The sequence below is a fragment of the Pan troglodytes genome, chromosome 16, assembly GCF_028858775.2.
Source record: "Pan troglodytes isolate AG18354 chromosome 16, NHGRI_mPanTro3-v2.0_pri, whole genome shotgun sequence".
NCBI classification, from domain to species: Eukaryota; Metazoa; Chordata; class Mammalia; order Primates; family Hominidae; genus Pan; species Pan troglodytes.
The window spans coordinates 9,596,207-9,606,136 of NC_072414.2; the positions used below are offsets into that span (position 1 = coordinate 9,596,207).

The 9,930-nt window shown below is 37.4% G+C and overlaps 1 pseudogene; it reads left to right on the forward strand.

Moving 5' to 3' along the window:
- The first annotated feature begins 1,594 nt into the window (after nt 1-1,594).
- LOC744702 (small ribosomal subunit protein bS18m-like) lies at nt 1,595-2,025 on the forward strand (annotated as a pseudogene).
- Nucleotides 2,026-9,930: the final 7,905 nt, after the last annotated feature.

Consider the following 9,930-nt stretch of genomic DNA (forward strand, 5'->3'; position numbering starts at 1 on the left):
AAAAGAGTGAACAGGGCCTACAAGAATTGTGGGGCACCATCAAGTGAACTAATTTCCACATAATAGACATTCCCAAAGGAGACAAAAGAGAAAAGGCCTAGAAAGCATACTTAAATAAATAATGGATAAAATTTTCCCAAATCTGAAAAAAAAATGACACCATCCAGGTACAAGAAGCTCAGAAGTTACCAATAAAATTCAGCCCAAAGAGGAAATCCCAAAGGCACATTATAATCAAATTTACAAAAATCAAAGACAAAGAAAGAATGCTTAAAGCAGCAAGATAAAAGAAACAAACCAAATGCAAGAGATACCCAATACAGCTTTCAGTGGATTTCTCAGCAGAAACCTTGCAGGCAAGGACAGAGTGGAATGCTGTATTTGATGTGCTAAAGGAAAAAACTACCAACCGAGCATACTGTGCCTAGCATAGCTATTCTTCAGATACTAAGGAAAGATAGACTTTCCCACACAAACAAAAGCAGAAGGAATTCATCATCACCAAATCTGTGTTACAAGAAATGCCAAAGGGAGTTCTTCAATTTGAAAGAAATGGTTGCTAACATGTAACAAGAAAATATCTAAGGGTATTAAACTCACTAATAAAAGAAAAAAAGACAAATTCAGAATATCCTAATACTGCAATTGGGGCAAGTAAATCACTTATTTCTCAAGTATGAAGACAGAAGACAAAACTATTAAACATGATGGTAACTACAACAATTGGTTAAAAGATAGGCAATATAAAAAGATGTAAATTGAAACATGAAAAAGTCAAGATGGGGCATATTAGTGGAGAGTTTATTTTTGTTACTTTTATTCTTCGCAGTCAAATTAAGTCATTATCAATTTAAAATAACCTGTTATAACTATAAGATGTTTTTTGTACACATGGTAAACACAAAGCAAAAACCTGTAATAGATATACTAAAAATAAGTGGCACAGAATCAAAACATACTACTAGAAAAAATCACTTAACCATGAAGGAAGACAGTAATAGAGGGAAAAAGAAGAAAAGGTCTAAAAAAAACCCAGAAAACAAATAAAGTGGTGGTAATAAACCCTTACCTATCAGTAATAACCTTGAATATAAATGGATTAAATTATCCAGTTAAAAGACAAAGAATGACTGAATGGATAAAAAACAAGACCCATGGCCGGGCACAGTGGCTCATGCCTGTAATCCCAGCACTTTTGGAGGCCAAGGTGGGTGGATCACAAGGTCAGGAGTTTGAGATCAGCCTGGCCAACATGATGAAACCCCATCTCTACTAAAAACACAAAAATTAGCCAGGCATGGTGGCAAGCGTGTGTAATCCCAGCTACTGAGGAGCTGAGGCAGGAGAATCACTTGAACCCGGGAGGCAAAGGTTGCAGTGAGCGAAGATTGCGCCACTGCACTCCAGCCTGGGTGACAGAGCGAGACTTCATCTCAAACAAACAAACAACAACAAAAACAAGACCCAACTATATGCTATCTACAAGAAACTCATTTCACCTAAACCTATGTGATACAGCAAAAGCATCTCAAAGAGGGAAGCTCAGCAATAAATGCCTACATAAAAGGTAGAACCAGTGGAGGAATGTGGAACCATGGCCACTATAGTTGCTCTTTGCAGTGGTCTGGGGAGGAAGAAGTTGACACACCTTGTAATGGCTGCTGTTAGCCTTACACATCCCAGGACTCATATGGTGCTATGGAGAAGAGGTTGTTCACAATATAAACAGATATCCAGCAATGAGGACCTGCCCATTCCAATGGAAAATTCTTATAAAGAAGCCCTTAAGAAATGTATCTTGTGTGGAAAGCAGGTAGATTTTAAGAATGTACAGTGTCCCAGTTTATTTCTCCATTTGTTGGATGCATTTGTGGAAGGCACAAAACAGGTCTTTGTGGGAAGAAACAGAAAGAAATCACAAAAGCAATTAAGAGAGCTCAAATAATGGGGTTTCTGCCAGTTACATCCAAGGATGCTGCATATCTCAAGGACCCTAAAGTTTGTAACATCAGATGTCAGGAGTAAATTATATCATGTTACCACCGATAAACTTATTTTACAGTTAAAAAAAAAAGGTAGAAAGACTTCAAATAAACAACCCAATGACACACCTCAAGGAACTAGAAAAGCAAGAACAAAGCCAATGCAAAATAATTAGAAGGAAAAAATAATAAACATTAGAGCAGAAAAAAATTAAATTGAAACCAAAGAAAACTATATAAAAGATCATTGTTGTTTCGTTTTGTTTTGTGTTTTAGTTTAAAGAGAGTTTATTCAAGCACAAAGATTTAGCACTGTAACCCAGGACATGCTTCCAAGTTGTCTTGGGGAGTGCTCCAGAGAACAAACGAGAGACTCAAGTTTTTAAAGAAAACAAAGGATGAATCAGGAGAGTTGGTGATTACCAAAGTTGTTCATCAGCAATTCTCATTGGTTTACAAAATGACATTGGTATTAACCAATTGTCTATCCATTGTTCAACGATAGTGTGTATGGCATTGTATGGCTACTTGCTGTCAGTTAGTCTAAAGCCTACATAGCAGGTGACTTCAAGAGGTAATTATTTCACTCAAGGGGGAGTGAGACTTGACTGCTATTACAATTTAAATGCTTTTCTGAGCCTAATAATTTAAAGATTTATTTCTCATTTCCCCCTTTTGAGCAAAATCTTTATTTTTGAAATAACTGATCAAAATCTGAGTGTCAGAAAGCTCACTTCTGATAGTCCTGTCTCACACTGAGGAGGGAAGGAGGAGAAGTCTCAGTGAGGAATTTTTATTTTAAGAGCATTCAAAAGCAAAATTAGGATGGCATCACAGAGTGGCAAACAATGAGACCTCAGTCAGATCATTGATTTATCACCTGTTGAATCATCTGTAGTATTTGGAAATGCCATCATTTTAGTTTTCTTGGAAGAAGTAATATATAAGGATTATAAGCAAAAAAGAGAATTTGTATGAAAGAATGAAAAAAACAAAAAGACGAGTTTCATTAGGAAGCCAACTGAAAACATCATGAAGAAAATTAAATCCAGGTTCTTCTTTAGAGATTTGTTGTAACCAAGAAATAATTCAGAGTTTAGTCCAAATTGTAGGAAAATAATAAAAACTCAGAAACAGTGGTCAGGGCTAGAATCTAATAACAAATGTATATAATTTCCTGTGAAACAGTTTTTCTTTCTCTAGTTCCCCATTTTTTACCAAAGGGAAATCTTAGTAGGACCAATTTACTTGTAAAATAAGTTTCCATATGACATTTGACCTGCTAATTTGTACGAAATGCAACAAGAATAGTGATTAGCCCTAAAGACAGCTTTGTAAGTTGGCTTTGCTGGAGCTTTTTCATAACAAATTTCAGATTAGACTTTCAAAGCCTCTTGAGGCTGGGAAGACAAGCCATGAATTCACCATTAGACTTTGCCTGTAATACTTATACAAATTGAGTGAATTCCTGTCTTCTCAAGGTCCCTAATTATCTTGAGGTTCCTGGGCCTGTCAGAATGTGATATTCTTTTCTTACTGTAAGGTCAGGAATCTTGTAAGAGAACCATGTAGATAATGTACCAGGCCAGTCTTTCTCCAAGTCTATTGGTCTTATAAAGTCAATTTCATTCCCTCAAAGCAGTTTGGTCATATCCAAAAATGTGTCATTCCAGTCATTATGTCATGGAAAACAGATTCTTATTGAACTTATGAAAATATCTATATTGCCATAAAATAAGAACACTCAAATAATTCCCAAATTTTGGAGAAATCAGGTCAAGAGAAAGGCAAATGTTTTAATATTGCTCACAAAACTCTACTTTACCCAATTGCTATAAGCTATAAATACCTCAAAAAGAAAAAAAAAGTATTTGGCTCTGAAAACAAAATATAAAAAGAATCAGTAATGTTTCAACCAAAAAAGTCATAAAAAGCATTTCAGTCTTCTATCAGTTCAGTCCCATGTAATTAACTTTTGTTCTGCTTGATGTTGGGTTAGCAATCCTCATAAGCACATCAACTTTTTCTTATTACTATTATTATTATTATTATTATTATGATTTTGAGACAGAGTCTCTCTCTGTGGTCCAGGCTGGAGTACAATGGCGGAATCTCAGCTCACCTCAGCTCAATCTCCACCTCCTGGGCTCATGTAATTCTCCCAACTCAGCCTCCCAAGTAGCTGGGACTACAGGCATGGGACACCATGCCTGGCTAATTTTTCTACTTTTAGTAGAGACAGGGTTTTGCCATGTTGCCCAAGCTGTCTTGAACTCCTGGGCTGAAGTGATCCACCAGCCTTAGTCTCCCAAAGTGCTAGGATTACTGGCATGAGCCACACACCGGGCCCACATCAGCTTTTTAACTGAAGTCCTGAAAGTTTTTACCTATTCCAATGGTATTATCTTGAAAGTTATGAGAAATCTGTGTTCACAAGTACTTGCCAATATTCTTTCTATGAATTTCCTTTTGCTGACTTGTCAGGTTCTGAGTTCCCTTCACTGCAGCTTCAAGCAGAATGGCTTTGGTGTCCTACTCACAGTGCCAAAACTACATGGTCCAAGGGAAAGTGTCCCCTTTGCCTCCTGAAAGTTTACAAAGGCTACTGCAACCTTCAACAGGTTCAGCTGGACAAAAACAGCCCATGCCTGTACCAGGGTGCCAGCTGTCAGAGAAGCAGCAGAAGTCAAAGGAAGCCTGCTTCAGGTCCCATCTTGGTCACCCAAATGTCAATTTATGTTTACTGATTTATTATAAAGGATATTAAAAAGGCACAGATGAAAGGGTGCATAAGCTAGGTCTGACGGAAGGGATTCAGAGCTTCCACGCCCTCCCTGGGCATGCCACTCTCTGGGAACTTCTATGTGTTCAGTTCTCCGGAAACTCAAAAATTTGTTTTTTTTTTTTTGAAAAGATAAACAAAATCACCAAAGCTTTAGCTAAGTAAAAAAAAAAAAAAAAGAGAGAGAGAGAGAGAACCAAATAAATTAAAACAAAAATAAAAAGGAGACATTACTACTGATACCACAGAAACACAAAAGATCATTAAAGACTATTATGAACAACTATATGCCAACAAATCGGAAAACCTGAAAGAAATGAATACATTTCTGCACACATATAACTTACCAAGACTGAACCATGAAGAAACAGAAAACCTGAACAGACCAATAACAAGTAATGACATTGAAGTACTAATAAAAGGTCTCCCATTAAAAGAAAAAAAGTCCAGGAACTGACAACTTCAGTGCTGAATTCTACTAAACATTTAAAGAACTAGTACCAATACTACTCAAACAATTCCCAAAAATTGAAGAGAAGGGAATACTTCCAAAGTCCTTCTACAATGCCAGCATTACTGCAATACCAAATAAGGATAAAACAAAAAAGATAATGACACAGCAAAAAGATAAGGATAGGGATACAACAAAAAACAAAACTACAGGCCAATATTCCTGATAAATATAGATACAAAAAATTCTCCACAAAATACTGGCAAACCGAATTCAACAACACATTAAAAAGAACATTTGTCATGATCAAGTGAGATTCATTCCAGGAATTCAAAGACGGTTCAACATACACAAATCAACGAACATGATAAATCACATTAACAAAATGAAGAACAAAAGACATAATGATTATTTAAATAAATGCTGAAAACATTTTATAAAATTTACATTGCTTCATGATTAAAACTCTCAACAAGCTGTATATAGAAGAAACATATCTCAACACAATAAAAGCCACATATGAAAAATCTACAGCTAAAATCATACTGAATGGTGAAAAAGTTGAAAGCCTTTCCTCTGAAATCTATAACAAGACAAGAATGCCCACTTTCACTATTTTTATTCAATATAGTGCTGGAAGTCCTAGCTAGAGTAATTAGGCAAGAGAAGGACATAAAGGACATCCAATATCCTTAACAAGCATCAGTACAAAAATTCTCAACAAAATCCTGGCAAATGAAATCCAGCAGCAAATCAAAAAGCCTATGCACCATGATCCAGTAGGCCTCATCCCCAGGTTGCAAGATGGTTCCACATATGCAAATTAATAAATGTGATTCATCACATAAACAGAACTAAGGATAAAAACCACATGATTTTCTCAATAGATGCAGAAAAGGCATTAAATAAAATTCAAAATCCAGGTGCAGTGGCTCACGCCTGTAATCCCAGCACTTTGGGAGGCTGAGGCAGGCAGATCACAAGGTCAGGAGATGGAGACCACCCTGGCTAACATAGTGAAACCCCCTCTCTACTAAAAAATACAAAAAATTAGCCAGGCGTGGTGGCAGGTGCCTGTAGTCCCAGTTACTCGGGAGGCTGAGGCAGGAGAATGGTGTGAACCCAGGAGACAGAGATTGCAGTGAGCCAAGATCATGCCACTGCACTCCAGCCTGGGCGACAGAATGAGAAACTGTCTCAAAAAAAAAAAAATTCAAAATCCATTTATGTTAAGAAGTCTCAATAAACTAGGTATTTAAGGAACATACTTCAAAATAATAAGAGCAATCGATGCAAACCCACAGCCAACATCCTGCAAAATTGGCAAAAGCTAGAAGCATTCCCCTTGAAAACCAGCAGAAGACAAGGATACCCTCCTTCACTACTCCTATTCAACATGGTATTGGAAGTTCTGGCTAGGGCAATCAGGCAAGAGAAGGAAATAAAGGACATTCAAATAAAAATGAGAGGAAGTCAAGCTATCCCTGTTCAAAAATGACATGATCCTATATCTAGAAAACCTCAGCCTCAGCCCAAAAGCTTCTTAAGGTGATAAACAACTTAAGCAAAGTCTCAAGGAACAAAATGAATGTGTGAAAATCACTAGCATTTCTTTACCCTGACAACAGTCAAGCCAAAAGCCAGATCAGGAATGAACTCCCATTCACCACTGCCACCAAAACAATAAAATACCTAGGAATACAGCTACTAGGGAGGTGAAAGATCTCTACAATGAGAATTAGAAAACACTGCTCAAAGAAACCAGAGATGACACAAATGGGAAAACATTCCTTGCTCATGGATAGAAAGAATTAGTATCATGAAAACGGCCATACTGCCCGAAGCAATTTATAGATTCAATGCTATTCCCATTAAACTACCACTGACATTCTTCACAGACCTAGAAAAAACTATGGTAAAATTCATATGGACCCAAAAAAGAGCCTGTATAGCCAAGGCAATTCTAAGCACAAAAAACAAAGCTCGTGGCATCACATTACCAGACTTCAAACTATACTACAGGGCTACAGTAACCAAAACAGCATGGTACTGGTACAAAAACAGACACATAGACCAATGGAACAGAATACACAACCAGAAATAAGACCACACACTTACAACCATCTGATTTTTTACAAACCTGACAAAAACAAGCAATGGGGAAAGGATTCCTTATTCAATAAATGGTGCTGGGATAACTAGCTAGCCATTTGCAGAAGATTGAAATTGGACCCCTTCATTATATCATATACAAAAATTAACTCAAGATGGATTAAAGACTTAAATGTAAAACCCCAAACTGTGAAAATCCTGGAAGATAACTTAGGCAATACCATTCAGAACACAGGCATGGGCAAAAATTTCATGACAAAGACACCAAAAGCAATTGCAACAAAAGCAAAAATTGACAAATGGGATCTAATTAAACTAAAAAGCTTCTCCACAGCAAAAGAAACTATCATCTGAGTAAGCAAACAACCTACAGAATGGGAGACAATTTTTGCCCACTATGCACTGACAAAGGCCTAATATCCAACGTCTATAAGGAACTTAAACAAATTTACAAGAAAAAAACAAACAACCCCATAAAAAAAAGTGGGCAAAGGACATAAACAGACATTTTTCAAAATAAAGCATACATGCAGCCAACAATCATATTTAAAAAATACTGAAAATCACTGGTCATTAGAGAAATACAAATCAAAACCGCAATGAGATACCATCTAACACCAGTCAGAATGGCTACAATTAAAAAGTTAAAAAAATAACAGATGCTAGTGAGGTTGTGGAGAAAAAGGAATGCTTATACACTCTTAGTGGGAGTGTAAATTAGTTTGCCTATTGTGGAGGACAGTGTGGTGATTCCTCAAAGACCTAAAGACAGAAATGCCATTCGACCCAGCAATCCCACTACTGGGTATATACCCAAAGGGATATAAGTCATTTTATTATAAAAACACATGCATATGTATGTTCACTGTAGTACTATTCACGATAATGAAGACATGGAATCAACCTAAATGCCCAAGAATGATATTCTGGGTAAAGAAAATGTGGTAACTATACCCCATGGAATATTGTGCAGCCATAAAAAATAAAGAATGAGATCATGTCCTTGGCAGGGACATGGATTGGAGCTGGAGGCCATTATTCTTAGCAAACTAACACAGGAACAGAAAACCAAATACTGCATTTTCTCACTTATAAGTGGGAGCTAAATGATGAGAACACATGGACACATAGTGGGAAACAACACACAGTGGGGCCTTTTGGAGGGTGGTGGGTGGGAGGAGGGGGAAGATCAAGAAAAACAACTAATGTGTACTAAGTTTAATATTTGGGTGATTGTTGGGGAACAGGCCCCCAAATCTGGCCATAAACTGGCCCCAAAACTGGCCATAAACAAAATCTCTCCAGCACTGTGACATGTTCGCATGTTCAGCATGATGGCCATGATGGCCACGGTGAAGGTTGTGGGTTTACCAGAATGAGGGCAAGGAACACCTGGTCCACCCAGGGCAGAAAACCACTTAAAGGTGTTCCTAAGCCACAAACAATAGCATGAGCGATCTGTGCCTTAAGGACATGCTCCTACTTCAGATAACTAGCCAGAGCCCATCCCTTTGTTTCAGCCCATCCCTTGGTTTCCCATAAGGAATACTTTTAGTAAATCTATAATCTATAGAAATGATGCTTATCACTGGCTTGCTGTCAATAAATATGTGGGTAAATCTCTGTTCAAGGTTCTCAGCTCTGAAGACTGTGAGACCCCTGATTTCCCACTCCACATGCTATATTTCTGTGTGTGTGTCTTTAATACCTCTAGCACCACTGGGTTAGGGTCTCCACGACCAAGCTGGTCTCTGGTCTCGGCAGGTAATGAAATAATCTGTACAACAAACCCCCATGACATGTTTACCTATGTAACAAACCTGCACTTGCACCCCTGAACTTAAAATAAAAGTTAAAAAAAAAAAAAAAGGAAATAAAGGGCATCCAAATTGGAAAGGAAGAAGTCAAACTGTCCTTGTTCACAGGCGACATGATCCTGTATTTAGAGAAACCTAAAAACTCCCCCAAAAAACAACTGGAAATGATCAATGAATTCAGTAAAAGTGGCAGTATACAAAATCAACACACAAAAATCAGTAACAGATTTATACACAAAGAGTGAACAAAATGAAAAAGAAATCAGGAAAACAATTCCATTTACAATAGCTACAAAAAATACCTAGAAATACATTTAACCAAAGGAGTGAAAATCTCTACAACAAAAACTATAAAACACTGATGAAAAAAATTAAAGATGATATAAACACATATGTGAAAAGATATCCCATGCTCACAGATTGGAAGAATTAATATTGTTAAAATGTTCATACTACCCAAAGTGATCTACAGATTCAATGCAATATCTATGAAAATACAAATGGCATTTTATATTATTTTTTTCTGACACAGGGTCTTGCTCTGTCACCCAGGCTGGAATGCAGTGGCATGATCACAGCTCACTATAGCTTCAACCTCCCAGACTCAAGCAATCTTCCCACTCAGCCTCCCAAGTAGCTAGGACTGCAGGCAGGTGTCACCACACCCACCTATTTTTGAAAATTTTTTGTAGAAACAGGGATTTCACTGTGTTGCCGAGGCTGGTCTCCAACTCCTGGCCTCAAGCAATCCTCCTGCCTGAGCCTCTCAAACTGCAGTGATTACAG